The 19490-nt window shown below is 31.7% G+C and overlaps 1 long non-coding RNA gene across 1 annotated transcript; it reads left to right on the top strand.

The window, feature by feature from the left end:
- The first annotated feature begins 15814 nt into the window (after positions 1-15814).
- On the top strand, positions 15815-17703 carry LOC132753724 (uncharacterized). The gene is made up of 2 exons (XR_009629005.1): positions 15815-16029; positions 16177-17703. It is a non-coding gene; the product is annotated as an uncharacterized LOC132753724 (long non-coding RNA).
- Positions 17704-19490: the final 1787 nt, after the last annotated feature.

Here is a 19490-nt window from a genome sequence, read left to right as displayed (position 1 = left end):
CTGATTCTTAAAGTTAACCTATTTTTGTTTTGTTTAAAGATTTGAAGGTCTTACTGTTTGAGGACCTTATTTATGTTGAAAATGTGTCAGACATATACATGCACAATGCGTTAACTGTATTGCAGGTATTACAAGAAAAGCATTGATGCAAAGCATCAAAGGGCGTCCAAGCATGAAATGCAGCAAGTGAAGATGAACTAGTAGACATATGATGACAAGATATTCTTATAAACTTTTCAATGGTTTTTTACCAGAATTGTATAATTATCACTTATGAATGAGCGGACGAAAGACATTGTTCATTATGAACTATGACTGACATGCTAGAGATTAGAATATTACTTGTTATTTCTTTATGACCGTGGTTATTAATAGCAACGGATTTTGTGTGTTTGCGTTTGTTTACCCTCGCCACTGGAAAGAGACCATATGGGCGAGCAACGGATATACATGTAAACAATCATTTATAATCCATATGTGTAAACACCACACTTGTGTAATTGTCCCTTATTATGTTATCGCTTTTAGCGAAGACCCCCTCTTAAGGTATCTATTCACACTTAGTAAAAATATGACACTGGTTATATTACCATGTTGATCATGTTGAGCATAATTGTTTATTATACAATAAATGTAATATATATTAATTTTGATAATAAATTACAGATTTTATGAATATTGTTTTCTTTTCTTTTTTGTGTTTTATGTGCTTTTTTATGTTTACTTACTTTTTTTAATTTAAATTGTAATATAAATTTTAAGAATTCAATTGTCATATTGACCGACGATTATAAGTCAAAAATTAACTGGAAAAAGTCAGTAAATAATGGTTAATCTTTCAATATATAATATTGTTTATTCTTATATTCTTAAACCATGTACATTTGTATTTTTCTTTATCATTTTTTAAATTATCCATCAATTGAATAATTCATAAAAGCTAATTTGTAACTTTGAATAATTCCTCGGCATCTTTACTAACCACGAATAACAAATTAAATAAAATGTTTCAAAGTTGATAGTGTCGTATTATTACCATAAAAATGTACCTTTTTCTCAATTATTGTACATATTTATTGTTTTTATCTCATATAGATAAAATGAAACATGCTATTGTTTTTGTTCGTGCTGTTTTTTTGTTGTTTTTTTTCGAATTGTATGTTTATGTATAATAAAAATCAATAAATTTGAGAGTTGATCTGTGTAACAAAATTAACTGACAAACATTCATTGTGGAAAAAAAGCTTATTTATCTGTAAAATATGTGTTTTGTTTTGTAACGATATCAAACATCTACTCCAAAACCGGGAGAGACCGGACAATAAACGTGTGGTACTATTCGCCGGTCACTAGTAAATCCCGGTCAAAATAGACCGGGAGAGACCGGGAATTACCGATAGGAGCACATCCCTCTATAAATAGATTTTCGGAATATTTAGGTCATCAACTCATCATTCTATTTATAGCTTTCGGATAAATGTACAACAATAACATACCATAATAACCCACTGTGTAAATAAAAAAAATCGAATAGCGCGATTTATTGACGGAAAAGGTTATTTCATTTGAAAATGTTTGCAAGTTCGCACGGATTAATTAATAATCAAGCACCTTCATACCGTTCGGAATGATCGGCTTTTATTATGACCGACTAAAAGGCTCGAAAAGTTGCTGTCGCCCTTTCACAAAATCTGATTTCATTACATAAAGGGGCGCCGCGCTTCGGCGCGGCGCCAATAAACCAACACTCCAGAGTATTCTCACTGATTGGCTCATTTTTTTCTGGAGTTTACTTATTGTGACGTCAACTGTGAAAGGGATATTGATAGAAATATTAATTCTGATGCTCGTTCATTGGTTACCTTTTTATATTGTGATAACAATGAACGTGTTTTTAGTTTTGCCTAGTATGATAATAGATAACAACACACTCGGCTCGGCAATCTGAATTATAATCGGAGGCTATGCCCCCCGTAATTGTACAAATCAGATAGCCTCGTGTTTCGATGCTCTTTCTATTACTAAGTCTGTTAGTATTAGAAGTTATAATGTAAGAGCTCATAGTACAAACATTAAGTATAGAATATTTTGAATATTAATGGTGTTAATGCAAGTGAATGAATGATATATTTGTTAGCGTATGATCATTTCAAAAGAAGCAACTGTCAATCTGACTGCCATTTTCTATAAAAGTGCTAAATAAAACTGATCGTATCAGAATGAATTTAACTGTTACAGTTGCTCACATTTTGTTTATCTAATGGTTTAGTAATTTCGAGAACTTTCAGATAGAAGGAAGGATGAAACAAAAAATATCCAATAAAGATAGCTTTGAAAATATTCTAGTTTTTTAGACTGGCATTTAAACTTTAAAATTGTTGTTTAATCTTCTTACTTTTTTAACTCTTTAATGTCATTGTTTAGAGCGGATAAGTCAGAATCAAATTTATCGGTACATTATTTGTTGTTGCTTAGTTATTTGCTCTTTAACATTTTTGTTGTTTGATTTTGTTTTGTGCTGTTTAACTGTTGTTGTTTTATGTTCTTGGTTTCCTTGATAATTGTCATGATGATTAATTCTACTTAACTTTGCAAGTTAGTTTTATGAAACTAGTTTCAAATTTTACTGTTTACTTTTTTGAAAATGCAGTACTAAAGAAAATGTACATGTAGGAAGTGTTTATAATCAATTGAAAATACTTGTTAGTTTGTTTGATTGGGTTTTGAGTCACACCGACAGTGTAGACTGGTTAAGGTTGTTGTCTCCAAACCACTTGCCCCTCACCGCTGTGGGTTCGAGTTCCGACAGAGACCTTGGATTATTTCATGTGAGGAAGCTATCAAGCTAGCTTACGGAACGTCGGTGGTTCTACTCGTGCGCCCGTTCGTGCCTGAAATAATGCACAGAAGTGTACCTGAAGTCTTCCTTCACCAGTAAAGCTGGAACCTCTCCATATGACCAATACTGGATCGGTAAAATGTTTACAAGTTAAAAGGTTTTTTTGTGCGAGAAAAAATGTTAAAACTTTCATGATAACCAACGTGTGTAAGTTCTTAGTTTAATAAGTGTCAAAAAATATTCATATTAGTAAAGAATTGATGTTTTCTCAAATTTCGAACCTCCAGCTTTTGAAGCCAGCGTCTTACTATTGGAACAAGGCTTGGTCAGGAAATCGCGTGAAAAAGCATGGGTACAATAAATAAATAGTATGATATAAATGTCTTCACAGGACTGTTAAAAAAATTGTTAGAATATTTTACTATGATTATATTTTATTTCTTAAGGTTTTTGTTACATTTTTAGAGAATCCTTACGTGATTTACTTACTTTCATGTTGATAGCTTTGATTACTTTCTGAAAATAACGGAAGAAATTTGGCTTATAAATTGATTTAATTATTCAAAGGAATCAGACAGGATCATTTGTTTATTTAGGACTGTAATAATTGTTTCAATATTCAGCTTATCAATAAGTACTGTTAAATTTGTGTAACTGTATTTGTAAATGTCGTTAAAACTGGCATTCGGATCTGCCTCGGCTATTATCTTTAATAACCTCGGAAACAATACGGATTGAAAGTAGTTCTACCACGTGGTTTCATATGTAAACAGAAACAGAGATAATGTAAAACGAATGTATATATTTGACATCTTATGTCTGTTCCGGTACTCTTATGCTTGAAAATATGTCTGACAACAATTTGTAATTTAAATATGCCCACTGATGTTCAACTTTAAACAAATCCGACTAAATGTCAACAGGTTGGTTTTTTGTACTTTCGGTTTCTACAACCATAATAATAAATATATAAATAATGTAATTTTGCTTTTGTACCCATGAGTTCACTTATTTTTGGTGGACTTTACTACATATATTGGAAATAAACTTGTCAACAACTCCCAGCATTAAATTACTATTTGTTTACATGTTTAGTTTCTTAGCGTAGGTTAGACCGAAATACCGCATCCGTTCTGTGTATTCATACGATTGTGTTCGAGGTCCTTATCCGAAGACTGACGGAAAGGGCCGAGTAGTTGCGATTGTAAAACTGGTTCAAATTATGTGACTAGTTATTATTTTTTTGATTAAAATCTTAAATCAAGTTTACCTTCTGTATTGTAAAGTTTAAAATTGTTATCACAAAAATAGGTTATTACATCGATGTTTTTATTTGGTTCCTGTAAACATATTTGTTTTAGCTCTATTTTGATGGAAAATTAAGGTTATTTAACTCATTTACGAGAAAAAGAAACAATTTTTGGTGTTGTATAACGAAACATGGTCGTTATTCAAGTAAGGCTAAACATTTAGTCCCTTGTTTATTTGTTTTGATTATCAAAGAATTCAAAAATATACAAAGCAAAAGATATCATTTTAAGTATAGTGAATAAGTTTAAATTATTAATAATACTGTAACAATTTATCAAATTCTCAATATCGCAATGTTAAAGCTAGTGCGTTGTGTGTCAGACAATACACGTTAAATTTCGAGCTGATTTATTGTGATATCAAAACCTCTATTACACTAATTGGCAAATACAGTAAATCATTTAACTGTATTAATAACAAATCTGTATGTCTGGATATTTTTTTCAAGATACAATAATGTCTATATCTTACAGGCCCGTTATGCCTAAGAAATGCGTTTATTTTTATTTCTCAGAAGCTTTTTATTTTTTGTGTCTTGTTATAGTATCCAAAATGTTACGCATTGGTTTATTACGTGAACCATCTTTTGCTCCTGTTGCAATAACTGTACATTTATTTGACTGATTATTTTGTATGGAAGTCGAAATACTATTTTGTTTACATTAAAGCTTTTTACATCAAATAATTTCACAGTAAATGATACTTTCTACTGGTGATTACCATGTTGTAATCACTAAAACCATTACTTTAACTTTATGAAACTTGTGTTTTTTTCTTAAGAAAGAAAACCTTTTTTTCACTTCTCAGGTGTGCCTTTAAAGAAAATTTTATAATGTACGTGCGATGAATCTTCTGGAAAATGAATTTTACGAAGCAATGACTTGTTGGTTTGGTATAATATAACATTGATTTTTGTTTCTGTGTCCAGCCATTAAAACATAAGTGTTTTGGTACCTAATTATCTTCATCGGGAGAAAATCATAAGGTAAAATACATTATTTTCATTTGCATCCAACATGACATAATGTTCTTGAAATTCGTTACGATTTGTGGGTATATAGAATAGTAAGACAAAAATTTATGATCAAATTTTGATCAGATTTTCTTTAATTTTCGTTAACACATTTAAGTAACCAACATTACATAAACCTTGAATTAAATTAGTGATATCTGTGTCATTCCATTCCATTTAGTTCTTCTTTGCTCAGAAAAAAATATTTTGATGCATCAGTCCACGAAGGCTTTTGTAAATCTATACATTTAATAAGTAGACAGTATCTTGTCTGTACATTTATTTTTGTAAGCCAAATTTGTTTTAACTAAATCTAAACATAATTGAGTTTCTATCCCTTTGCAAATAGAAAGCCATAGAGCAACGCATGTTCTTGATATAATCGTATTCTATAAGCCTGTCTTATTTCAGAGCCATGGTCAAAAATCCTTTAGAAATTAGATTATTTTTCAATTCAACGTAAACAAAAAATACATATAAATGTATCACTTTGTTGAACGTTATAAAAAGTACAAGAAACCATCACCTAAATCGTTGCGTGTATTAGAACGTACTCAGAAAAAGAACATATTATAAGTAGTGATAAATATATTTACCATATTTAGAAGAGATTCATTGTGTACTGATAAATTATTTACTATATTTAGAATTTTACTTCGGTGGTCGTGTTGTGGATGTTTATTTATACACAGTAATATCTTAAGCAAATGCAGTTATGCAGTGAGATTTACCATTGTAAAATTGTCCCAGATACAATTATTGAAAATGTTTCAAACAATATTAAAAGCTCTCTAGAAAATTATTCACTACTTCTTAATTCTAATTTTTATTACATGTTAGAGCTCTTGTTTTCCTATGATTTATTGTCACGATTTGTTGTAGGACTGTTGTTATGTAAATAAAACGTTCTGTGAGAAATGAAGAGAATATCAAATCAATACAAGTTTTTATTTCAAGATTTGTTGTCACAATGGCGCCATTTAGATAAGGCAATTTGCAATATCGATATAAATGTCAGTTTAAGACGCTATTTTGTTATCCTACAAGAATATGATTCACCATGAAATACGTTATGTTTCCCTGGTGAACGCTCATAATTGAATGTGTTCTGGTAAAATGTATCGGCAATAAATCTTGTTAATTCTCGTACGTATGTAAATGAAACAATAAAATGTCGGGGATAGTCGGCAATTCTGTACAAATATAATACTTTTAGAGCAAGGAAACTTCGTGAATATTTAGATTATAAGCAGAACCTTTACAATACTAATAATATCCACTATTCTTCAACTATAATCAATATAAAGTTGGACCATTGACGTTCTAAACATATTATGATGTTAGAAAATGTATATTTATATGTTTAGATATCAAAAGAACGTTATCTTTATTGAAAAGTTAAAAGAATCAAAGTAGAAAACAGTGACAAAGTTCAAGTATACCATTGTATTCTTGATATTCTTACACCCAGATTTTTATTTAACTTATTTTTGTTTTGTTTAAAGAGTTGCATGTTTCGTTTACAATTGAGTCTGTTAGTATTGGAAGTAATCACGTACGAGAACGTAGTACAAAAATTTAGTATAGGAAACTTTATTTATTAATGGAGTTAATGCAAGCGAATGTATGTAATATATTATTAGCATAAGAACATTTCAAAACGAACAACTTTCCATTTAATTGTTTTGAAAACACAGACATTTTCTATTAACTTGCCCGAATGACCGAATTAGAATGAATTGCACTGTTTACAGTTGCTCACATTTTGTTAGTCTGACGGTACAGTGATTTCAAGTACTTTCAAGGAGAATTTTGTTATACATGTTACATAAGAAAAGGTGAAATATATATATTTATTTAATAAATAAATATATATACAAAAAGATAGTTTATGCCAGCAATAAGTACAAATGAAAATACTTCAGGGATTATGGTATTTTAACGTTAAAATGGTTGTTTTACCCCTTAATGTCACTGTTTAGAGCGGATACCAGAGAATCATTCTACCTTATCATATAAAGTTAATGAAAATATTGCCCACTATTTCTATTTTGTCACTGTAAATTTATGTGAAAATACCGTGTTATAGGGAATTTCGAAGTGTTTAAAATTAATTGAAAGTATTTGAATGTATGGATGTTATTAAAGGCGTGAAAGCATCTGATGGCACCGACGTTGACAGTTAAGCGGACAACTTTGAAGAGATCACAGTGACCATAAGATGAGTTAAAAATGATAATTGTAACTCCAGTCAATGACAAAGTACATTAATTTAGAAATTTCTTAACTAATTCTCAAATATATGTAGTTTTTTTCAGTTCTAACATATATTTCTGATAAATTTTGAATCGGAAAATTCTTCCCGACACACAAAAAACTTATGCATGTATGCAGTTGTATAACATGATCTGGCCATAAGAGAATTTTTCATAGTCTATGTTAACACATGAGAAAGTTAATTTTAAACATTTAAACATTATCAGGCTAAAATGGAACACGGTAACCAAATGGAAGAATTTGTTCTGCTAAATTTCGATGCGTTTTGTTCTCAAATTGATAGCACAGGCGATCGTTGCGTTAAAGTAGACCAAAGTATATTAGAAGCTGGTATTCGCTTAATTTTGTCAGACATTACAGTTATATGATACCTGATATATGCTCTAATACTGAGGGACGGTCAATCATTGTTTCAAAAAATAAGCACAAATTAATAGAGAAATAGACAAACTCAAAATTTACTAAATGTAAAAGTACAGATGTTTTCTTTTTAGTTATTTGTATTGATTTAAATTTGAATGAGATTGACGAATGATAATGATTTTTGGTTGATATTTACGTTTTTGCACATGTTCTTTATTCGTTTTATTGTTATGAGCATGTAATATACAGATAATATCTTGTTGACGTTGCCATTTTAAGACCTTGTCAATAATTTTTGTTTTACCCGTATTTTATACATTTGTTTCTGTAAAATATTTACAAGATAATAAGTTTCCTGTGCGGAAATATTTTTTAAAACTTTGAGGATAACCGACCCTTTTGAAACAGCTTTTTATCACTTTTATTCTTTCCTCGAAAGCACTTATAGAAATAAAAAAAACGTAGGTCTGTAAAATAGTTCTCTCTTTTTCACAGAATCAAAAATGACACAAATATCCTAAAAAAAGTAAACCAGTCCCTTTGGTTTAGGGCATCTAATAAAACTTATATTAAAACCGTTTTTAAAGATTTTGCAAGCTGTAACAAAAAATATGATATGATGCCTAACACCATTTTGATTTTGATACATGAATAGCCTTTTTGTTAGCGGCCATTGTTCCTTATTAAATTTTTATCCAGTCATTACATTTTATTCATTAAAAACCATACATTCTATGCGCGTGTGTAGTCTACTTACATGAATAAGTAACGAATTAATGTATTTCTCGGACTTCAAACCTCGGTCGTCCGACATATGAAGCAAGAGTCTTACCATTGGATCACGGCATGATCAGGAAGTTGCGAGGAAAAGCAAGGGTGCAATGAAATACCAAAGTATAATAACAAAGTGTCTTCATAAGACTGTTCTACAATTTGTTAGCATACTGTATTTACAGTGATTATTTTTTGTATCTTGGGGGTTGGTTACATTTTTAGAGAATCCTTTAGTGATACATTTAATTATTAACAAGGATCAGACAGGATTATTTTTTTTTGGGACTGCAATTATTGTTTTCAACATTCCGCTAAAGTTCCGTAATACTTGTACAACTTTGTATTAGTAAATTTCGTTAAAAACGGTTAAAAAGTGTATTACTGATTATTTTTTGTTACTTGATTAATAATTTAAAACAAGTTTACTTTCTGAATTGTATTGTAGAGTTTATGATTGTTATCACAAAAATAGATAGGTAATTACATCGATGTTTTTATGTGGTCCATGTTAAAGGTTTGATATTTGTTTTAGACCAATTATGGTGGATTGAAAATTAAAGTTATTTAACCCATTTACGAGCCATTTTCCTGTAACTAACAAAAAAGGAAAAAAGAACTAACAATTATTGGTGTTGTACAAAGTAACATGGTCAAGACCAAAGTAAGGCTTAAACTATGGGCCCATGGTTTTTGTTGATGTACATTGCGTAATTCTTGTTAATCAATGATTTTAAAAAGATGCAAAGCCCGAATAAAGATTACACAAAGAAAGCATTTTTTGGTTTTTTAAATTATCAATATTACTGTAACATTTTCTCAATATCGCAGTGTTTTGTGTGTCAGACAATACACATTAAATTTTCGAGCTGATGTATTATGCTATCAAAATCTCTATTACACTATTGAGCAATAAATCATTAACTGTATTAATAACAAATCTGTATGTCTGGATCTTTTTTTAAAGAAACAATAATGTATATATCTTACAGGCCCATTATGCCTAAAGAAATGCTTTTTATTTTTATTTCTCAGAAGCTTTTTATTTTTTGTGTCTTGTTATAGTATCCCAAAATGTTATGCATTGGTTAATTTTACATGAACCATAATTTTGCTCCTGTTGCAGTTTTAGATTATTTATTGTGACTGATTATTTTGTGTATGGAAGTGGTAACACGTTTTGGCTTTCTACGTCAAAAATAATTTTACAGTCAAGATACTTTCTAAGGTGATTACTATGTACATGTTCTAAAACCATATATTAATTTTATGAAAACTCCAGTTCTTTCTTTAAATAAATTCTCAGGCATAATGTGCCATAAAACAGTTTATAATGAACGTGCGATGAATCTTCTGGAAAATGCATTTTATTAAGCAATAAGAATAACTGTTAGACTTGTTGGTTTGGTATAATAGAACATACTGGCGAGTTTTGTTTCTGTGTCCGTCCATTAAAACATAGTGTTTTGGTGTCTAATTGTTTTCATCGGGAGGAAATACATTATTTTATTTGCGTCATAAAATGTTCTTGTAATTGGTTTCGTTTTGTGTGTATAAAGAATAGTGTGGGAAAAAAAATATAACATGTTTTTAATCAGATTTGTTTTTAATTTTGTTAACGCATGAAACTTTTTTATCTACATTGTATTTAAATATACTTTCATTATCTTGTTAGTATGAGGAAATTTAAGTAACCAACATTACACAAACATTGAATTCAAAAAGTGATATCGGTGTAATACATTCCATTTAGTTCTTCTTGCTCAAAAAAATTTATTTTGATGATCAACCCTCAGGCTTTGAAATCTTTACATTAATAATAACAGTATCATGTCTGTACTTTTATTTTGAACCCAAAATTTGTTTTAACTAAATCAAAACATAATTGAGTTTTATCCCTTTGTAATAGAAAGCCAAGAGCAACGCATTTTTTTAAAAATTTCTATAAGCCTGTTTTATTTCAGCATGGTCAAAAACCTTTAAAAAGCACATTCTTAAAGATGTTTAGGGGTAGGTGAAGCCCCTTTCTGGGGAAAATTTGTAAATTTTAAAAAAAAACCCCGCTTTGTTTAGATAAATTTCCCCCTTTTTGTTATGATCAAACAAAAAAAAAAGAAGGGAGGGGGCCCAACCCCAAACAAATTTTCCAAAAACCATTTAGGACAAAATTTCGTACGGTTTTCGTTTCAAAGATATCATAAGCAATTAAATATAAATAAGTTTCAGAACAATGATTTTGTTTTATTAAGGTGCAAAGTGATCTTTTGGGTCAATCATTAATTTAAAAGGGAGTTTGAAGGTTTAAGAGGCTACTTGGTGTACTTTATCAATTATCTATTCTAAATTCGATTTGTCACTATATGAAATATTTTTAAAGAAAGCAACGTTTACTATTCAATATGGAATTATTAAATCACTTATTAAGAAAAATATCAAATAGAAGAAACTGAAACAACTACAAACACTACAATTATTGTTGTCCTGAAATATCTTAATTAAATATTTAATCAATAACTTATTTCAACAACTTACTATTGGGCATGGAAGTGCCTAGCACTTATTTCTTTTGTCACTAAACAGGCATATGCCAAGCCTGCAATGTATAAATTTTTGTATTTGGGGTGTTTTAAAACAAGCAATTTTGCTTTTCAATTCAAGCAAAATATTACAATTGAATAACTGTGCGGTAACCATTAAAAATCCCTGAAGTCTTTAAACTACGAATTTTTAAATTTATTCAACTCATTGTATCAATATAATTTATATAATAGGACAGTTAAAAAATTATTTTGAATTTTTTTTTAACTAATAATTCCCAAATTTTTAATAATATTTTTTTCACAGACAAGATAAAAAAAAAAAATTTTTAAAATTAAAATGAATGTATCATATTAATAGTTTGGGTTTCGTAAAAAAAAAATTAAGTTTTCAGACCACACAATTAATTTTAAATTTGACAACTTAATTCTAGAATAATGTTGAAAACATGCGATGCTGGGTTTGGGTTGCGTTTAAAAAAAATCAAGGAACAAGCATGTTTGAGATTACAAAAGTTATAATTCATTTTGTTTACTTATTTTCTGTGAGGCTGCTTGCAAGCTAATGTTTTCTCAATTAAATTTACTCTCATAAACCGACAGCCCATTTCCTACTGTTTTTGAACAATTACATAAATAATTATCCATTATATTGAATGATAAAAGTGGTTGAGTTAATTGTAAGCATAATTGAACTTTGTAATTATACAATTTCATATAACTTGGTTTTCACGTTTTAACAACTTTTCTAAATAAATACATGTAGAACATAAAACATTTTTTCACAAACATCGGACAATTTTAACACACACGTTACGCACGCACGGCACACACAAAACAAAAGAAATAGAGTCTGTTTTTCATTTTTCATTCTATATTTTGTTGCGTGGATCAAGATATAGTGCTTGCTACCGTTTATAGCAAACCGGGGCCTTCATCCTTGAAACAAGTAAAGCTAACTTAGCTAGGAAGCCGCATAATTCCATTGAGAAAAACAAGCCGATCTGGACTTTCTCAAACATAACCTTCTCGGCAACAATATCTCCTTTAGGCGTTTTTTTTTTCTGATAAATATGAAAAGAACGGCGGAACGTGTAAATAGTGAGTAAAGGAGTCTTAGTGCCGTAATGATTGTCATTGATGCATTACTGTAGAATATACTACTCCTTTGGGTCCGGAAACGTTTTTAAAAAAAAAAATTTTGGGGAAGTCTTCGTTTTTTTTAGGAATTAAATGAAAGGGAAAAAAAAATTTTTTTTTTGTTTTTATTTTTAAAAAAAAATTTTTAAAAAAAATTAATTTAAACATGTTTTTTTTGAACCAACCCCGTTTTAAATTATTAAAAAATCCCTTTAAAAAGGCAAAAAATTAAAAATTTTCTTGGGTTTTTAAAAAATTTTTTTTTGCCCTTTTTAAAATAAAAAACTTTAAATATAATTTACGTAAATAAAAATTTCCCCTTTTTTTTTTGTCTAAAGGGCAAAAAAATTTTAAAATTTTTTTTCTTTAAAAAAAAAATTTTTTAAAAAAAAGGTTTTTTAAAAAAAAATTAAAAAAAAAAAAGGAAGTTTAAATTAAAAGGGGAAAAAATTAAATTTTTTAAAAATTTAAAAAATTTAAAATTTTAAAATTTAAAGGAAAAATTGGGCCCCAAAAACCCCAAATTTAAATTTATTTAAACAAATAAAAATTTTAAAGGGAAAAAGCCTTTTTTGAAAAAAAACCTTAATTTAAAAATTGGAATTAAAAAGTTTTTTCAAAAAACCCCCATTTGGGGGGACCCCAAATTTTTTAAAAAAAATTTTTAAAAACGACGCTTTGAAAAAATTTTTGTAAACTTATTTTCAAATAGCAATTTTTGCCAAAAAAAAATTTTTTAAAAAAAAACTAAATTTCCTTTTTTTTTGGGGAAAAAATTTTTACCGGGGCCCCTCTGGAATTCAAATTAAAAAAACCCCCTTTTCAAAAAAGGTTTTAAAAAGCTTGCCCCAAAATTTTTTTCCCTTTTAAAAAAAAAATGGGCAAATTTTCCGGTAAAAATTTAAAAACTCTGGGGGGAGTGGCAAAAACCGATGCCTTTCCCTTTTAGACGCAAATTTTCCCGGGTTTTAAAATTTTTTGGTTTTTTAAAACCTTCTTTTTATTAAATTTTCCCCAATTAAAAAATTTTTTCTTTTAAAAGGGGAAAAAATCAAACCCCCCCCCCTTACCCAAAAAACCCCGGAAGGGCCCCCAAAAATTTAAATTTAAAAAAAAATTTCTGAAAAAAAATTTTTGTCCCCTTTTTTAAAAGCCCCCGGGGGCTTTTCAAAATTTAAAAAATTTTCAACCCCCTGTCAAAAAATTACTTTCCCCCCCTTTAAATTTTAAAAAAATTTTTTTTTTAAACTTTAAAACAAATAAAAAACCCCGGTTTTTTAAAAATTTTTAAACCTTTTGGGGAAAAATTTTAAAAAATTAATTAATTTAATTAAAAAAATTTTTTTGGTTTATAAAAAGGGGGGGATTTTTTTCAAATTTTAATTTTCCCTTCCCAATTAGTTTTTGAAAATTTATTCTTAAGCCCAAAAATTTTTTTTTTTCCTTTTTCCCCCCCTTTTGGGGGTTTTTTTCAGTGAACAGCAGATTTAATCATTTTAAAACGATCACGCATCTTACGATAACGCAGGGATAAACGGTCACTGCAATGCTGATGCCTCAAGCCGTAAAGGCAACCCTCAGCCGATAGGAAGCTTATCATTTAGTTAGAAGTACAAAACGTCTTGTTGAATAGAAACGCGGACAAAGATACAATTACTTTATTCGATCGTGGGTCTTTATCTGTATTAGATCTCCGTTCTTTTCTATTTAATCAGAAGTTATTTAGAAAAAGCTTATTATAAATTGCTTCACGTCTTCCCTCTTGATACCTTATATTAGGTGCATGGTAATTATCTCTCGCTTGCTCAATACAGATTAAGTGCGACTGGTGCTAGGGGGCGTGGACGGCAGTTTGCACTTGACAGTATCGTCCATGAACAGGCTCAATCAAACCGAGTCTGCAACATTTTTAATTTTGACGTGTTTGGTTTTCTTTATGGATTCTTATTATCTCTATTTTGTTAGTTTGATTAGGTTTTACGTCACACCGACACAGTATAGGTCATTTGGCGACGTTCCAGCTTAACTTGTGAAGGACGGCCTCATGTGCCCTTCCGTGTAAACGGGCACCTGAGTAGAACCACCGACGTTCCGTAAGCTAGATAGATAGCTTCTTCACATGAAAGAATCCAAAGTCCCTGTCGAACCCACTGCGGTGAGGGGCAAGTGGTTTGAAGTCAACGACCTAAACCACTCGGCCGCGAACGCCCCTTCTCTATTTTAATTATATTTAGTACTTGAACTTGAATGCGAAATAAACTAACTGGTAGAGAGTTTGGTAATAAAGACACGCGTTTTGGGGCTAACATATTGTAGCTCTATACTACGCTTTCCTTGACGGACCAAGTGGGAGACTCTATGATGGGCAGTTCTTAAAGCCCTTTGGGACTGAATTGCTTTTATGTTCGTCTTCTGTCTTGCTTCGTCGGGCCCTTATAGGTGCTTTCCTTGTTGCTCTGCCTTCCTTTTCCAGTTATCTCTGGCGTAGGTTCGATCCCCGGGAGATGCTTTGGTAGTTTAGCACGGAGGAAAGTTGTCTAGTACTGGTGTAACTCTCAATGAACGATGGTTAGGAAACTACCCGCCTATATGACTGAAATACTGTTGGGGAAAAGGCGTAAAATGAAACAAACAAACAAAACTGTCTTCCTTTAAGACATTAAGTACTTTTGTTATGGTCATTGGGTTTTCTTTTATATGTTTCTACGTGATCAGTTTGGTGTTGTTTACTTATTTCACCTTTTGTAACCATAACAACTGTTAGAATGTCACTTGGCGGGGATTCATTTTATTCTCGTTTATAGGAAACCTGGTGGGGCTAAGAGTGAGGTTTTGTGCACCATAAACCGGTTTAATCTCCCAAGTTGTACTTACGCTGCTGATGGTTCCAAGGCGGCGCCCCTCTGTGTCATACTGTTTTGGTGACACTTTTGTTTGTGTCCCTTTTTGTTTTCTCGTATACGGTAAGTATCTTCCCTTTTGCCATAGTCTTATTTCTTTAATTTTGCCATTGGTTCTTGGTGATGGGTCGTGTGGGGGTTTGCGTTCATTGAACGCCGCCTTTCCTTGTTGATCTTGTTTATCATATTTTATATATGGAAAGGACACAGTGGCATTGAGAAACAGACTATTTCATTTTAAACGAAATTGAAACTTATTTTAGCATGTTTTGTTTGAAAGTGAATTAAATTGATAAATGATTTCCGTTTCAGTATCTGCTGTTTATGTACATTTCTATTACTTCTTTAAAACTCCGCAAACACATGGTTCGAATCATTAAACAATATGAAGTCGAAGGTTTCTTGATATCAATTTCGATTAAAACCTTTTTTTTTATCATAAAAAGTAATGCATCAAAATTTGATCAGTATCAATATATTTGAGATTGAGGCTTCCACTTTCAAGCTTACACGTACCGGTGTTATACGAGTGATCTGAAAAATAAACTCACATATGAACCTGTGTTATTCTTTTGAAAATTAACTATGAAATAAGTGTTAATCGGAAAATTTAAAGAGGCTTTGAAATGCCCGAGTGTAGATAGCATTGTCTGAGACAGAAACGTTTTTTAACCAGGTTTTCAATTTTGAAAATCCTGGTTATTAGATTGGGGTATGGCGGGCGGATGGGCGGATGGGCGGGCGGGCGTCAAACGAAATTGTGTCCGCTCTGTAACTCTTCAACCCTTTGAAGAATTTTGATGAAACTTCAGACAAATGTTTACCACATCAAGATGACGTGCAGAACGCATGTTCCGCATGGCTGGCTCCAAGGTCAAGGTCACAGTGACATTAACATTGAAAATCCTGTCCGCTCTGTAACTCTTCAACCCTTTGAAGAATTTTGATGAAACTTCAGACAAATGTTTACCACATCAAGATGACGTGCAGAACGCATGTTCCCGCATGGCTGGCTCCGAGGTCAAGGTCACAGTGACATTAACATTGAAAATCCTGTTTACATGATTTTAACTTCGGGCGTCAAACGAAATTGTGTCCGCTCTGTAACTCTTCAACCCTTTGAAGAATTTTGATGAAACTTCAGACAAATGTTTACCACATCAAGATGACGTGCAGAACGCATGTTCCGCATGGCTGGCTCCAAGGTCAAGGTCACAGTGACATTAACATTGAAAATCCTGTCCGCTCTGTAACTCTTCAACCCTTTGAAGAATTTTGATGAAACTTCAGACAAATGTTTACCACATCAAGATGATGTGCAGAACGCATGTTCCGCATGGCTGGCTCCAAGGTCAAGGTCACAGTGACATTAACATTGAAAATCCTGTTTACATGATTTTAACTTCGGCCGTCAAACGAAATTGTGTCCGCTCTGTAACTCTTCAACCCTTTGAAGAATTTTGATGAAACTTCAGACAAATGTTTACCACATCAAGATGACGTGCAGAACGCATGTTCCGCATGGCTGGCTCCAAGGTCAAGGTCACAGTGACATTAACATTGAAAATCCTGTCCGCTCTGTAACTCTTCAACCCTTTGAAGAATTTTGATGAAACTTCAGACAAATGTTTACCACATCAAGATGACGTGCAGAACGCATGTTCCGCATGGCTGGCTCCAAGGTCAAGGTCACAGTGACATTAACATTGAAAATCCTGTTTACATGATTTTAACTTCGGGCGTCAAACGAAATTGTGTCCGCTCTGTAACTCTTCAACCCTTTGAAGAATTTTGATGAAACTTCAGACAAATGTTTACCACATCAAGATGACGTGCAGAACGCATGTTCCGCATGGCTGGCTCCAAGGTCAAGGTCACAGTGACATTAACATTGAAAATCCTGTCCGCTCTGTAACTCTTCAACCCTTTGAAGAATTTTGATGAAACTTCAGACAAATGTTTACCACATCAAGATGACGTGCAGAACGCATGTTCCGCATGGCTGGCTCCAAGGTCAAGGTCACAGTGACATTAACATTGAAAATCCTGTTTACATGATTTTAACTTCGGCCGTCAAACGAAATTGTGTCCGCTCTGTAACTCTTCAACCCTTTGAAGAATTTTGATGAAACTTCAGACAAATGTTTACCACATCAAGATGACGTGCAGAACGCATGTTCCGCATGGCTGGCTCCAAGGTCAAGGTCACAGTGACATTAACATTGAAAATCCTGTCCGCTCTGTAACTCTTCAACCCTTTGAAGAATTTTGATGAAACTTCAGACAAATGTTTACCACATCAAGATGACGTGCAGAACGCATGTTCCGCATGGCTGGCTACAAGGTCAAGGTCACAGTGACATTAACATTGAAAATCCTGTTTACATGATTTTAACTTCGGGCGTCAAACGAAATTGTGTCCGCTCTGTAACTCTTCAACCCTTTGAAGAATTTTGATGAAACTTCAGACAAATGTTTACCACATCAAGATGACGTGCAGAACGCATGTTCCGCATGGCTGGCTCCAAGGTCAAGGTCACAGTGACATTAACATTGAAAATCCTGTCCGCTCTGTAACTCTTCAACCCTTTGAAGAATTTTGATGAAACTTCAGACAAATGTTTACCACATCAAGATGACGTGCAGAACGCATGTTCCGCATGGCTGGCACCAAGGTCAAGGTCACAGTGACATTAACATTGAAAATCCTGTTTACATGATTTTAACTTGATTTGGCAGTCAAAGGTCATATCATCTTTGGAGGTAATTTAAAAAAGATATGATATATTATTTCATGTCTACTTTGTAACTTGTTTTTCATTATACAGAATTATCAATATAATTATAGTGAACAAATTCTTCTGTGCTGAACTCGTCCTACATTTCTCAACGGATTTTGTTCAAACTTTCACAGAAGCTTTGTCATCAAGCACCCTGGCACATATTGTCGGGGTTTTGTGATTGGATAGTTTTTGACCTAATTATGGCCCTTTGTTTTTTTCCTTATACATAATATTATAGTGAACACTTCTTCAGTGGCAATTCCTCCTACATTATTCATGTTTTACATTGCACATAGTTACATTGTTTGTTGCTTGTATTTGTATTTCAAATACAACATATTTATCTACAATAGTGATAATTGAAAACCTGGTTTCATGGCATTGCCATGTTTCTTGTGTTTTTATTGTTTCAATAATTAATTTCTTTAAATTCTGTATGTTGATGCTCATAACTTAAAGTGTATTTGTTTTTGGTGTCAGACAATATGCATTAAATATCGTATTTGATACATTTTAGTGTCAAACGCTCTTAGAGTTATCAATCAATTTTCTGTATAAATACCAAATAATATATGATAAACAAGATCAACAAGGAAAGGTGGCGTTCAATGAAAGTTGATCTAAAAATTCGTTTATCTAAAATCATAATCGATCCATTTTTGTACCATACGTTCCAGGAGCTTTGAGAATTGCACTTTTTAACACCCAAACAAATGTGTAATAATCTGTTATCCTTGTTGGCTTGTTATATAATTGGGATAAAATTTAGAATTGACGATTTACAATCGTGTCATTTTGTTTGTTTGGTTTTACGGCGCACTAACACAATTTATAGTTGTCCGTATTTTTGCCATGATTTTGGGTTATTTCTCAATCTGATTAAAATCAGCTCCTAAATGATACTACGCATTAGGATCTGACATCCACCCACAGGTAGTCATCCTCTCGTGGACTTTCAAACAACCATTTTGAAAGAGGTTTCATTATTTTGAAAGCGATGCGGTTTCTAAATTTGGAAAAGCAATACCGAGTTGTTTCGACAACAAACATGACATTGTCCGTAAAGCCGACAGGAAAAAAAAATTTGTTTAAAGGTAAACTTGCAACACAATCTTGCCCTTTAAAATTTATTCGCTATAAACTTTATTATTTCAAGTTAATTTGTTAAAAATACTTCAAACATGTTTTTTCTAACAAAAATCAACAATAATAACAACTTGTTTAACTTCCACGGATAACGGTAATTTGATACTTCTTCTAATGCTTTGTTTACATGGCTAAAATAGCTTTCTCATAAAGAAGTCGAAACATGTACGGTTGTCATCAGATCTACATGGAAGAAATAACCAAATCTAAAGTTCGGATCTACTTATTTCTTCAAAAACATACAGTGAATTAATATTTCTTTTAGTAAAACTGAACAAAAACTTAACAAGCAATTATCATAGTATTATAAGCAATCCATAAGTCCCCTACCGGTTAGAACCCAAGCAGCACTCTGCAACTGCGAAAAAGACCCTAATATACGGGAATATACGGTCCCGTATTTTCAACATG

Source organism: Ruditapes philippinarum, unplaced genomic scaffold (assembly GCF_026571515.1).
Source record: "Ruditapes philippinarum isolate M1 unplaced genomic scaffold, ASM2657151v2 ctg2758_1_1_1_1, whole genome shotgun sequence".
Classification (NCBI taxonomy): domain Eukaryota; kingdom Metazoa; phylum Mollusca; class Bivalvia; order Venerida; family Veneridae; genus Ruditapes; species Ruditapes philippinarum.
Note: the sequence above shows the minus strand (reverse complement) of the source record. Positions and strands in the feature narration are given on the sequence as shown.